Here is an 11,923-nt window from a genome sequence, read left to right as displayed (position 1 = left end):
TCATGTGGTACTGTGAAAACAAAACCAATTTTAGCAGCAAAGGATATTTTCAAGTATTTTTCTTCACTAGGCAAGCTGTAAGAATCTTCAGCTGTTTTGTTGCCATGGTGAGTAGAGTTGAAGCAATTTTTTTAGGCAGAGAGGAAAATCTATAAAATGAATGCTAATATGAAATAAACTTACAGTCATCATCCTTTAGGGCAGTGGAGTTTAAACGTGGTAGTCATTGCCTCCATCCGTGCGTGCAGAACAGAGGGGCATCTGGCAGTGTGTGAAGCTGGTGGTAAGGGTTGCCCACTTGCTCCTTTTTGCAAATTCACTTTTGAATACATAGGAATACATAAGTTGCACTTTATTTCAAGAATGGACTTAAATGTGATTGTGGTAGAAATACGATTTCCCCCCCTAAAACCGAGGAACTAGATTTGAACAAGTCCGTCAGGAATTATTACCTCCTATGTAACCCACTATATTTCACAATTTTTCAAGGGTTCAATTTTTTTCCTACTAAAAGGTAAAAGGAAAAGGAGAAAATGGGGAAACTAATAATATAATAACATCTGTCCTTACAGAATTGTTTTAGGAGTAAATAATACAATGTTTCCTAAAATGCTTTGTAAACCATAAGGCACCAGACAGGTATTTAATTTTAGTATCATCATGTGGCAATATAGCACATGAAAGGGGAGATAACTGATCACAGCACCTGAGACAGTAAGCAGGAATTCATCCGGCCACCTACTTCATGCAACCCATCCTGTGCCTTTGTCTGCACAGTGTGTGAGATGCAGTGACGTTTTTCTTGGCCTCTAGAAGTGTATTCTCCCAACAGCAAATGGTTTCAGTAGACAGTTACTTCAGATAACTGTGCTGTTGTTATAACATGGGATCCAGCAAAGAAACTAATAAGCAAATAAATATGATAGATGCTATAGAATAGTGTTTAATCCAGACAAGTGATGTAAGAGAGGACCATCCTCCAGGACCCTTTGCCAGGAGAGGAGCCCAGAGAGCCCCCTATCCAGGACACAGTTGGATAGAGGCGTGATAAGGTGCGGACTTTTCAAGGGGGATGGTCTCAGTTGGTCCTTCAGAAGGGAAAATCTCACTCTGTTTCCTGGCTTCTTCTCAGTAAGTGAAAAGACCTAAGAGAAGTAAGCACAGAACCACTGCACTTCAAAAAGCTGTACACACAGCCCTGGAGCACCAGGTTGTGGGAGATTTCCATGATGCAATGAGCCTCAGAACTTTCTGTCTTTAAAGGACTCCTTGAGTGCTGAAGATTCCAGAAGGCAAAGGGAGGGAGTAACAATGGCCACCTGTTAGTTTGTGCCACCTTAGGTTACAGTAAGTTTTCCCTAAGATAAACAGCGTGGATCTCCCACCAGCTCAGTGGTATGAGGTCTCAGACTAGAATGTAATTAGATGTAAAGAATTTTGCAAATAAAACCCAATCATTTGTCTTAGTCTTCACAAATTAATTATCACTATATGAGTTACAAATTTAGATCTGGAAATGGGGTAAATGTATAACTAAAACTATGTATGACCTCTTTATATTACTATAACTATACTTCACCTCTATTTTGAAAATCTACTTAAGAGGGGAAGAGCTACAAGTGGCACCAACAGTAAGGACAGAAGCAGATTGGTAATGAAGACAGATTTGGTAATGAAGACAAGCATCTTCCAGACATCTTCTGAAGACTTGCTATTTCATGTTACTAGAAGTTTCACACAATTGTAATTTCCAGAACATGTCCCGTATTCTTCAGACTAAAGCTCATTGACCCTTATCCCACTTCTACTGTTGACTTTTCTTCTCATCTAACAGAGAAAATAAAGTCAAATAGAAAAGAAACTTCTTTTCCTCCATTACTAAATTCCCTCCCTAATGACATCATGGCCTGCATTCTGCCTTTCCCAAAACCTGTGATGATGAGACTTACTGACCCACAAGCTATTTACAGCCTGTCCATTTGCACAACAAATCCCATGTGCTCTTACCCACAATGATTTTGTTTTTCCAGTTGTCTCTCATCCCTAAATTGCAGACTATATATGCAACTTGGAGGCTAAGTTCTAAGACTTTCAGTTTCCTTCCTCATCTCCTAGAATGAGTAATGGGGAACACACTGACGTGTAAATAGGCCAGTTGTCCTAAGACTGCCATGCTGCAAGGAAGCCCAGTCCACCAGTCCAGGCACATGGAAAGAAGAGCAATGCCAGCCAGTGCCCATGCTGATGTGGGGTAGGGTCCCCTTGGACGATCCAGCTCCAGCAGATTCAGGGAGAGAATCAAAGCCCAGACACGTGGCCCAGTCAAGCTCCCTTAGCCATCCCCAACCATGAGAGCCCATGCCAACTAAGCTGGACACATGGCACAGGGTCAGATCATCCCTGCTCTGTCCAAACCAAATTTCTGGTTCATAGAGTCACAAGCATTAAAAAAAAATCTTATTTTATGCCACTAATTTGGGGTAGTTTATTAGGCAGACATAGAGAGCAGAAATATATATTTTTTAATTTCAGGTTAATGTGAGGGTACAAACAACTAGGTTATAATATTTGCATTCATTAGGTAGAGTCCCTTTTGTAGCTGTGTTGGACATCCAAAAGGTGTGTCATCCTCCCTTATGTTGTGCCCATTACTGAGAGCTCACCAATTTCCCCTGTCCCTAGGTCCCCCTTTCCCCAACTTCAGCTGAGATTTTCTCTTATGTGGGTGTGTTTTAGATCATTTACTGGCTTCATATTAGTATTGAGTACATTGGTATATGTATACCATGAAATACTATTAAGCCATAAAAGGAGTGAGACTTTATATCTTTTGTATTAAATGGATGAAATTGAAACACATTCTTCTTAGTAAAGTATCACAAGAAAGGGAGAGTTGGCATGTTAATCTAGTTTTATTTCAATCAGTCATTAAAACTGCTATCGCCAAGATTACAAACCATCTGCATATGGTCAAAATCTGTTTTTCCTTCATTTGTTCACTTTGGTCATGTCCTGAAAGTCTCATCATTTAGCTTTTAAGATACTCTTCCACTTTTCCTCATACTTACTAGTGCCTTTCACAGATAACTGAGCCAAAGATTGTCCCCCTTCCCCCTAATCCTCCCACCCCCAGCCCCTCTCCTCTCTTCTCCCACTTACTCCTCCCTCTCCACTGTCCCCATGGACTGTGGGAGTGTGTGTTGGCACAACTCAAGACTCAATACTTGAATTTATTCTTATCTCTACCTTTACTTATTTGAAAGTGTTGTTATCTGGATTTAGGGCATTAAATATAATATATCATTATTTGTGGATTCTGTATTCAGAATTCACCTAAAGTATATTTGGAACTATAGAATCCATACTCCCAGGTTGTGGTCTTTTGTGGACCTGCCCAGAGACTAAAAATCTGAGCTGCTACATCACCCCCCGCTAAAGCAGAACAGGGCAACACCCCATTCTTATCTTAGCTTCCACAATCAGATGTCCAGAGGATGGGGCAGGTAGGGGACAGACAGGAATCACTGGCTCTGGGGCCAGCTGTACCCAATCTGAACCCCGACTCTTGCATCTGGTAGGGTGGGGAGTCACTTAATACTTGACTTCTACCTTATATTTTGCACAAAATTAATTTGACATGTACTGAAGCTATAAATGTAAAATTTCTCAAAATAAATGTTGAGAAGAAATATCTTAGAAGCAAAATTCTAATAATCTCCAAAATTATATAGAGATGAACTCATCAACATGTAAAAGTTTTGCTTTTCTAAAGACACGATTAAGAAAATGAACATTTCAGTTACAGACTATAGGAAAATATTTACAATGCATTCATTTAGTAAAGAATTTATATCTGGAATATATAACCACTTCTTACAATTCAATAATAAGATAAATTCTACACAAAAGAAATATACAAAAAAAAAAAAAAAAGACAGGGGAATAGCCCATGAGCAGAAGAACAGGGGTTCAAACATCTTAGTGTTAGGGTAACGCAAAATGGAGCCACAGTGACGCAGCAGCATTTCACAACCCTGGAGTGAGAACAGTTAGAGGAATATCGACCAGAATGTGAAGCAATTAGACTCTATATTTTGCTAATAGTAGAGTAAAATGCGTCTATGACTTTCGTTGATTTTATGGTAGTTTCTTTAAAGTTAATCACACACTTACTATAGAACCCAGAAATTCCATTCCTAGGTATTTTCCCAAAGGAAATAAAAATATACTTCCACAAAAGACTTATAACCACATGTTCTACTTAATTCAATGTAGTCCCAAATAAAAATAATCCAAATATCCTTTCGTAAATGAATGAATACATAAATTACAGTATATCTTTTAAATGAAATACTCCTTATCAGTAATGAAAAGCTGACTTACGAAATATTGATGAATCTTGAAAACATGCGGAAGAAGCTGGACACAAAGTTTACAGACTTCATGATTCCATTTATGTGAAGTTCCAGAACATGGACATTAATGAATGGTGATATAAGACGGAGAAACTGTTTGCATGAGAGGTAGTCCAGGATCAAATTCAAGGGGTGCAAGGACCTTTTTGCAGTGACAGAAATATTCCACATCTTGAATATGTGCTGGTTTCCTGGTTGCACATTTTTGTCAGTATTTCTGATTATATACTTAGAATTTGTCCATTTTATGTCTAGCATAATTCACAAAGTTAAGTATAAATAATAACCTGAAGTTAAAACATGATTTAAAAATGTTGACAGTCAAATTCAGTATAAAAAAATCTTAAAAGTTCTCCCTTGGATGGAAACAAATACAGCCAGACAGAGACCTAGCTCAGCAGGAAGGAAGGAAGGCGTGGGGATAGTAAATAGTGAGGAATAGAAATAGAGATACTATATTTTTCTAATCTTAATTTTGGAAAGAAATGTAGAGTTTTTAAACAGTACAGTAAGGGGTTTATAATAAATGCAGAGTTTTTTAATATGTGTATATATGATATAGATGTATATGTGGTTATATAATGTATCTGATTCACATAGACATGAATGACAAAAATTGCACAAAGAAAGAGGTAAAGGAAACTATACTATTAAGATTCCTTAATATTAAGTCTAAGTTAGAACATAAACTTATAATCATTAGAGCAACTGCTAGAACACTTGTAAAAGGATGAGCTGAAAAGTTAAATAAGGAATTAAAATGAAACACTATAATATAGTTGATTCACCTAAAATAAATCAGAACAAGCATAATAGGGAATAAGAAACAGACGAGATAATAAATAGCACAACAACGTGTCAGAGCCTGGTCATATCAACAGCTGTTTTAAATGTACATGTTAATATGCTTAGCACTCAAATGAAAAGGCACAGGTTGCCAGGCTGAATAGAAAGTAAGACTTACATCTCTTACTGCCTGTAAGATGCGCAGTTCATTGACACAGACACAGATGTTTCAAATACAAAAGATTGGGAAGAGCTATAACATGCAAATGGTAAGGTTAAGAAGCATGGAGCGAATCTATTAATATTATTTTTAATTAATTATCAGAGGATTTTCTCCAGCTTTATGGCTTATCTTTCTATTTTCTCAGTGGTGTCTTTGAAAAAGGTTTAAATTTCTTCCTTGACCCCCTTCTTTTAATATATATATTATTTACTAGTGACTTTAAAAACAAATTTATCTTTGAAGACCATTCATATTGTCATTCAATGACATACATTTTGTTATTGCATCATTTTTCTACTCCCTACTTATTTGGAAAAGCTCTTTAAACTATGTGGATATGTAAAAAGATTCTTAGTTATTTCTGCCTATGTATTGCCTAACGGGATGGAAGTTTCTTGATATAAAGCGCACAAGCATATTAATCTTCTATATCCAGGAAAATCACAGTGCCATGCCTAAGGTCGACATTCAAATATCCACTCAGTGAATAAATCTGACACAGTGAAATAGTCCACAATTATTCCTCTAATGAATTGTATATTCCCACACCCCCCCCCCATGTTCCATACTTCAAACAATCAACTTGTTACATTAGGTTGCAATCTATTCTGCCTTATGTTTCAGGAGCTGTGGTCATGAGCTGCTTTGCCAGGATCCCACCATACTCCTTACCCTGCTCTAAGTCCTGCATGCCCAGTCATCTGGACCACCTTCAGTGACCAGCAATGCTTGGCCTCTAATTCGCTAATGAACTAATGATTCATCTTCCCCCAGTGCATCAACTGTTCTTTCTGACTCAGAAATTGATCTTACCCATAACATAGACATGGCATAAATAGTTCTTAAAAATTGGGTTTGATCAAGCAATCTATTTAGAGTCCTGACCCCCCCCCCCAAAAAAGTTCAGCTTTACTGAATCTAATTAAAAAAGAAAAGCCCTCAAAAATCAGACTGACCGGCCGGGCCTCCTTCGTGTATGTATTTGTCACTGCACTCTGGCTATGAGAACTGATTGGGCAGCTCCACTAAGAGTGGCAGAACCCAGTCACTGAAGCAGATGTTTAACTAAAAGAGACTCTTGACGCTCAGGTGTTGATGGCTGTCGGTTCCTTCTGGAACAGCTTCTCAGAGCAGTGAGTCAGAACCCGCTGTGTGTCTCGATCAGACCTCCATGCGTGAAGATAAAAATTTCAGTATACGCTGTAATTTCAGCTGAGTAAAAGACACATTCTTTTCTATTCTATTCAACTTTCTTTTACACTGAGTTTCCCCTTTATTTCTGAGGACTTCTTTGCAAGTATCCTTGCAGAGTTAACTCGTTTGCACCTTAGTAATTCAGTGTCCTGTCTCTGACCACTAGGACACATGTTCCCTAAACATCACCATTGCCTCCATCCGTCATTTCCCCCCAGCCCTACCTTCTGCTGTGTCACCTTTCCTGTTCCCATTCACGCGGAGCAAGTGTCTAACCGGATGGCTTTATACTCCGTTTACGAGGCAGCCGTGTCCCGGGTTTCAGTTCCCAGGTGCAGGGCAGAAAGCCCGTGGTACACCCAACAAGGCAGGGTTCAACAGCGCATCGACCTGGCTCCGGACCAAAGGCGTCCAACCTTTTTTCATTTTTTTCCCTCTCAGCTGCATGCTGGGAGAATAAGGGTTACCTTGGGCCACACAGTCAATACACAAACTCTAAGGAAAGCTGATTAGCAAAAACAAAAAGCAGGAACCCCGCCAAGTGCGTGTGCACTCTTTGTGATATATACCGCCATAGATAAGCAAAAAAAAGCTGCTCACAAAATCAGCGTGTGGCTCCCGGCCACAGGTTGACGCCCCTGTTGTAGACCATAGGACCATCTTCACTGCAACTTAGTTCGGGCTGGGGAGGGTCCTGAACACCGTCCTCTTGGGCTGCCCTAGATCCCTCACTCTCTCCACCAGCTCTGCCCCAAACTGGCATATTCCTGGAAGTGTGAGCACCCACCCGTCGTAACTCCCCAGAGGGGAGGACAGACCTCCGGGCTGCTGACTTCACTCAGCCCTGCAGCATCGGGCAGCCAAGCAGATGGGGTCCCACAGAAACAAAGGGTGGTGAGCTGGTAGCAGTGATGACACTGAGCTGCGAGGCTGGGATCCCACAGTTCTCTACGAGCAGGGACTGGCCCATGGCTGTAACTTTCTCTAGCATTAGTGTGTGTGGGTGGGTGGGGAGGGGGGTGTCAGGTCGGAAACTGGTCATCATGACGCCCCTCAGATGCAGCTCCTTTAGCTGACTGAGCCTGACCCCTGGGGCAGGTTCTCCCAATCTCACGCTGATGGCAGGCAGTTGGTTTCTAAGAGGGTCTCCGGGGATCTTGAGGCACTTGGCACCTGGTGAAGCTGAACTTCGAGGAAGGCGCTGGCGTAGGTACGTAGGAAGCTCTCTCGGAGGTCGTCCCGCTGGAGGAACTGGGGTGTATGCCGGTGTGATCTGCTCCTTCCCTGGGGAACTGTGGGCGCGCACAGATGCCGGAGAGATCACTCATCCGGCCCAGATAAGGTGCAAACCCTGCCTCCCGGATAGCTCCTGGCTACGATCGGTTGCCACCCCCTGGACACAGTCCAGGCCCAGCGTGTCCAGGACCTTTCCAGTACCGTGGGCAGACATTGTGGACACCCAGCTTTGAACAGCACCAGCGGAGGAACTCTTTCCTGACCTCAGAGTGAGAGAGGTGAGGAAAGGATCCAGGCTTGCTCCGGGCAGGTGAGTCCACTGCACCTCCCCGCGCCGCTGCCTCCCTGACTTGCGCACTCCTTGGCTGCAGCCTATTATTTCAGGCTTTTGAGTTGTGGGGTGGGAGTGGGGTGGGGGCCGGTGCAGTCCAGAGTCCTTTGCTGTTTGCCTCTTATTCTTGGCTTTTGAGGAGCACAACAGCGTCTCCAGACCATACAGTGCGCAATTTGGCATCAGTATTCCCCAAGTCCAGCTCTTACAGGTCCCACCTCCTGGGGTGAACGTTCTGGGCAAGCAGCCCATCCAGGCCATCCAGCTGGGTCTCCGGGTCTCCGGGTCTCGGAGTCAGGCGTCTTCATCAGGGACCCCCATGGGGAGGGAGGCAGGCCAAGTGCCAGGCCCGCAGCTCTGCAGTCAGAGTTTTGCACCGTCCCCTGGTGAAGGCCTCTCTGAAGAGGAGGGGAGAGCTCCGGGGGCAGCTGGCCCACCCCGGGTGCGTCCAAGGCTCGCCCCACATCAGGCTGTGCTTCTCCATTTCCCACCGGCTGAGCGGAGCCTGGAGGCTCGTCCTGATGAGAATCGGATCTGGACTCTTGTTTGTTGTGAGACATTAGACAGAAACAACAAGTAAATCCAGGCTTCTGGGCTTTGAGCTGTAGTTCACTTAACTTTGAATTCTAACCTTTTACTCTGCTCAGACACAAGGTCTTTAAAATTCTCTCTCTCACTTTGGGAGATACTTAACAAATTTTATGCATTGTAATGAACTAGGAGTCAATAGAGTATTGAAATAAGGTATGTTTATTATGTTTCTTAGTTATTGATTCAGTGTGTTGTTGAAAATTCTCTTCCTTTGGTTAATGACTAGACAACCCTCATTATAAAATGGACAAGAAGGAAAAAGGGTAAAAGAGAAAAAGGGAGGATTAAAACCTAGTCATGTGTGATGAGAATTCACTCCTGAATACTGGGCATCACTTGCTTTACACAAATACTAAATATTAAAAGAGGTGTAAGTTTGTTTTATCAAATCCCAACTTTCACTAACTCGCATTTGGAGTGACATTTTTGAATGAGAAAGTATGGTTTATATAACATACAGAAATGTGTGCATAAAACTAATTGAAATACATGGTAAGTTAATTTTGATGAACATAAAATTAACAAAAGAGAATTTAAAAATTGCTAATGAAAAAAATTAGCAAAAAATAACTATAGGTTGATTTGCCAACAAAATTAGCAATTTTGGACGTACTAAATATGGATATATCATGGAAGTGTGTTGTACATGGGATATCTTCAGTTATATCTGCAACAGGAAAAAATTGTATGGAAACTATTTTATAGAACAAGATGTAACGAATATACCAGCAGACAGATACTGGTTTGCAATAGAGCAGAAGATTTAATAAGACTTTTAATTAGAGTTTTAAGTAGATTTACCAAAAGTTTTCAGGAGATAAATGGACAGATGTAGAAGAATGATGTGTTGGTTGGATTTTGACGAAATGTAGACAGTTGATCATCTACTCTGTGCATTCATGAAAAAATGCAAATACCACCAAGAATTAGGCCCAGTGCTGTGTAATATGTAAGTAGATTTCTTGTAGTAAGAAACAAACACATGTCCCTAAAATATTATTTGTCAAATAAATTTGGGGAAGGCTGGTTTAAGTAAAGTAAAAAATTTCCCTAGAGGATATTTCGGAGTCTTAGGCAGACAAACAAATTGTTTCAGTAGATCTCCCCTCCAGCTTCTAAAAAAAAAATAATGGAAAGTGAACTGGAACTGCAGCTTCTAACCCCGTTTGCTTCTGTTAGGAAAACGATAGCTTACCCTCCCCCCAAACTCCTGCTCCCAAGGTGAGGGGCAGCCTTCTGGGCTTCTGAACCTTTGTAGTAGTCTGATCAGAATTGCTGGCTTACTGGAGACTTTATATCCAATCAAATACCAACGCTCATTAAAATCAAAGCTGTCGGTAACCAGGGAGAGGACATTATCCCCAGGTAACTACTAGACAGGATTGATCACTGGGTTAAGGCTTTCTTGTCATTGATTCTGTTATTGCCATTATGATTATTATTTTGTCCTCATTTATAATTAATATAAATGCATTAACATTTATGCACTCATAAAGATTATTTTCTGCATTTGTCAAAGAGATAAAATGTTTTTTTCTTTATTTCTGATTCATATGGGGGTACATACCATTAAGTTATATAATTTGTGTTTTGAAGGTGAAAGTCTGTGTTATAGGTGTGCTCTGCCCCCAGCAGGTATGGACCACACCTGGACAATGTGTGTGCTGGGTGGGAATCTACCTACCCATGACCCGTCCTCCACGTTACTTAAATTGAATCTTTCTTTCATGTGAGTGTGTAGTTGTTGAACTGCCAGTTCCAATGTACCACTGAGCACATGGGATGCTTGTTTTTCCATTCTTGTGATACTTCACTTAGGAGAATGTTCTCCAGATCCATCCAAGTTCTTAACTTTTATTCTTTTAATGGAAAGATTTGAAATCACTCATTTCACATATTAGACCTACTTGGCATTCCTAAAACAATGCAGCAATTTCTGAATTCCTGCTAAGTCAGGATGATATTTCTTAATGTGTTACATTCATTGCATTCTCTAAAATTTTATTTACATATGAAATAAAACATTATCTTTTATAATCTGAATTTCTTGCATTTTTCCCTGCATTTTTTATCTTGTTAGATATTTGTATCAAGATTGTACTGCTCTATAAAATAAGTTGGGATAGTTTTTCTAGTTTTCTTAGGTAGTTTTTAATAGTTTTTCTTTCACTATTTTCTGAATATTTTGATGTAAATTTTGGTGTTACATATTCCCTAAATGTTTCAAAGAATTCAAAATAAAGCTACCTGGACCTGCAATTTTCTTAACAACAAGGATTTAGATTATAAATTCAACTTTAATACTTGTTGGAATATATAGATAGTTTATTTCTTCATGTATCAGATATGGTAGGTTTTAACTTTCTTTGTGTGTGTGTGTGTGTGTGTGTTTTCCAGAGACAGAGTCTCACTCTCTCACTCTGCATTTGAGTGCTGTGCTGTCATCACAGACCACAGCAACCACAAACTCTTGGGCTCAGCCATCCTCATGCCTCAGCTTCCCAAGTATCCAGGACTACGTGGCACCCACCACAGTGTTTGGCTAATTTTTCTATTGTAGTAGAGACAGGGTCTCACTCTTGCTCAGGTTGGTCTACAATTCCTAAGGCTCAAGTGATCTGTCTGCGTCAGCCTCCCAGAGTGCTAGGATTATGTTTGGGATTTTTGTTCAAACATTAGGTTTCACTCAGTTGCCCAGGCTGGTGCGCAGTGGCCCACTCATACCTCACAGCAGCCTTAAATTCCTGGACTCAAGTGATCCTTCTGCTGCAGCCTCATGAGTAGCTGGGACTATAGGCACATGCCACCATGTTTTGTTTTGTTTTGTTTTTTTCAGAGACAGAGTCTCACTTGATCACCCTGGGTAGAGTGCTGTGGCATCACAGCTCACAGCAACCTCCAACTCCTGGGCTTAAGCGATTCTCATGCCTTAGCCTCCCGAGTAGCTGGGACTACAGCTGAAATTAAGCATCTTTGTATCTATTTTGTCTATGCTTTTTCTCCATTTTCTTTCTTTATTATTTCATCATCATCATTGCTAAATCCATGTTAACTCTGATATCTTAATCATCTCTGCATCTGCTTCAATTCAAAGTCTTTCCAACAATTAATATGTAATCTTTCTCTTATTTTTTCAGTTAATAATTT

Source organism: Otolemur garnettii, unplaced genomic scaffold, assembly GCF_000181295.1.
Source record: "Otolemur garnettii isolate 467f Iridium unplaced genomic scaffold, OtoGar3 scaffold00034, whole genome shotgun sequence".
Classification (NCBI taxonomy): domain Eukaryota; kingdom Metazoa; phylum Chordata; class Mammalia; order Primates; family Galagidae; genus Otolemur; species Otolemur garnettii.
The sequence above is the reverse complement of the archived record's forward strand: the minus strand, read 5'-3'. Positions refer to the sequence as shown.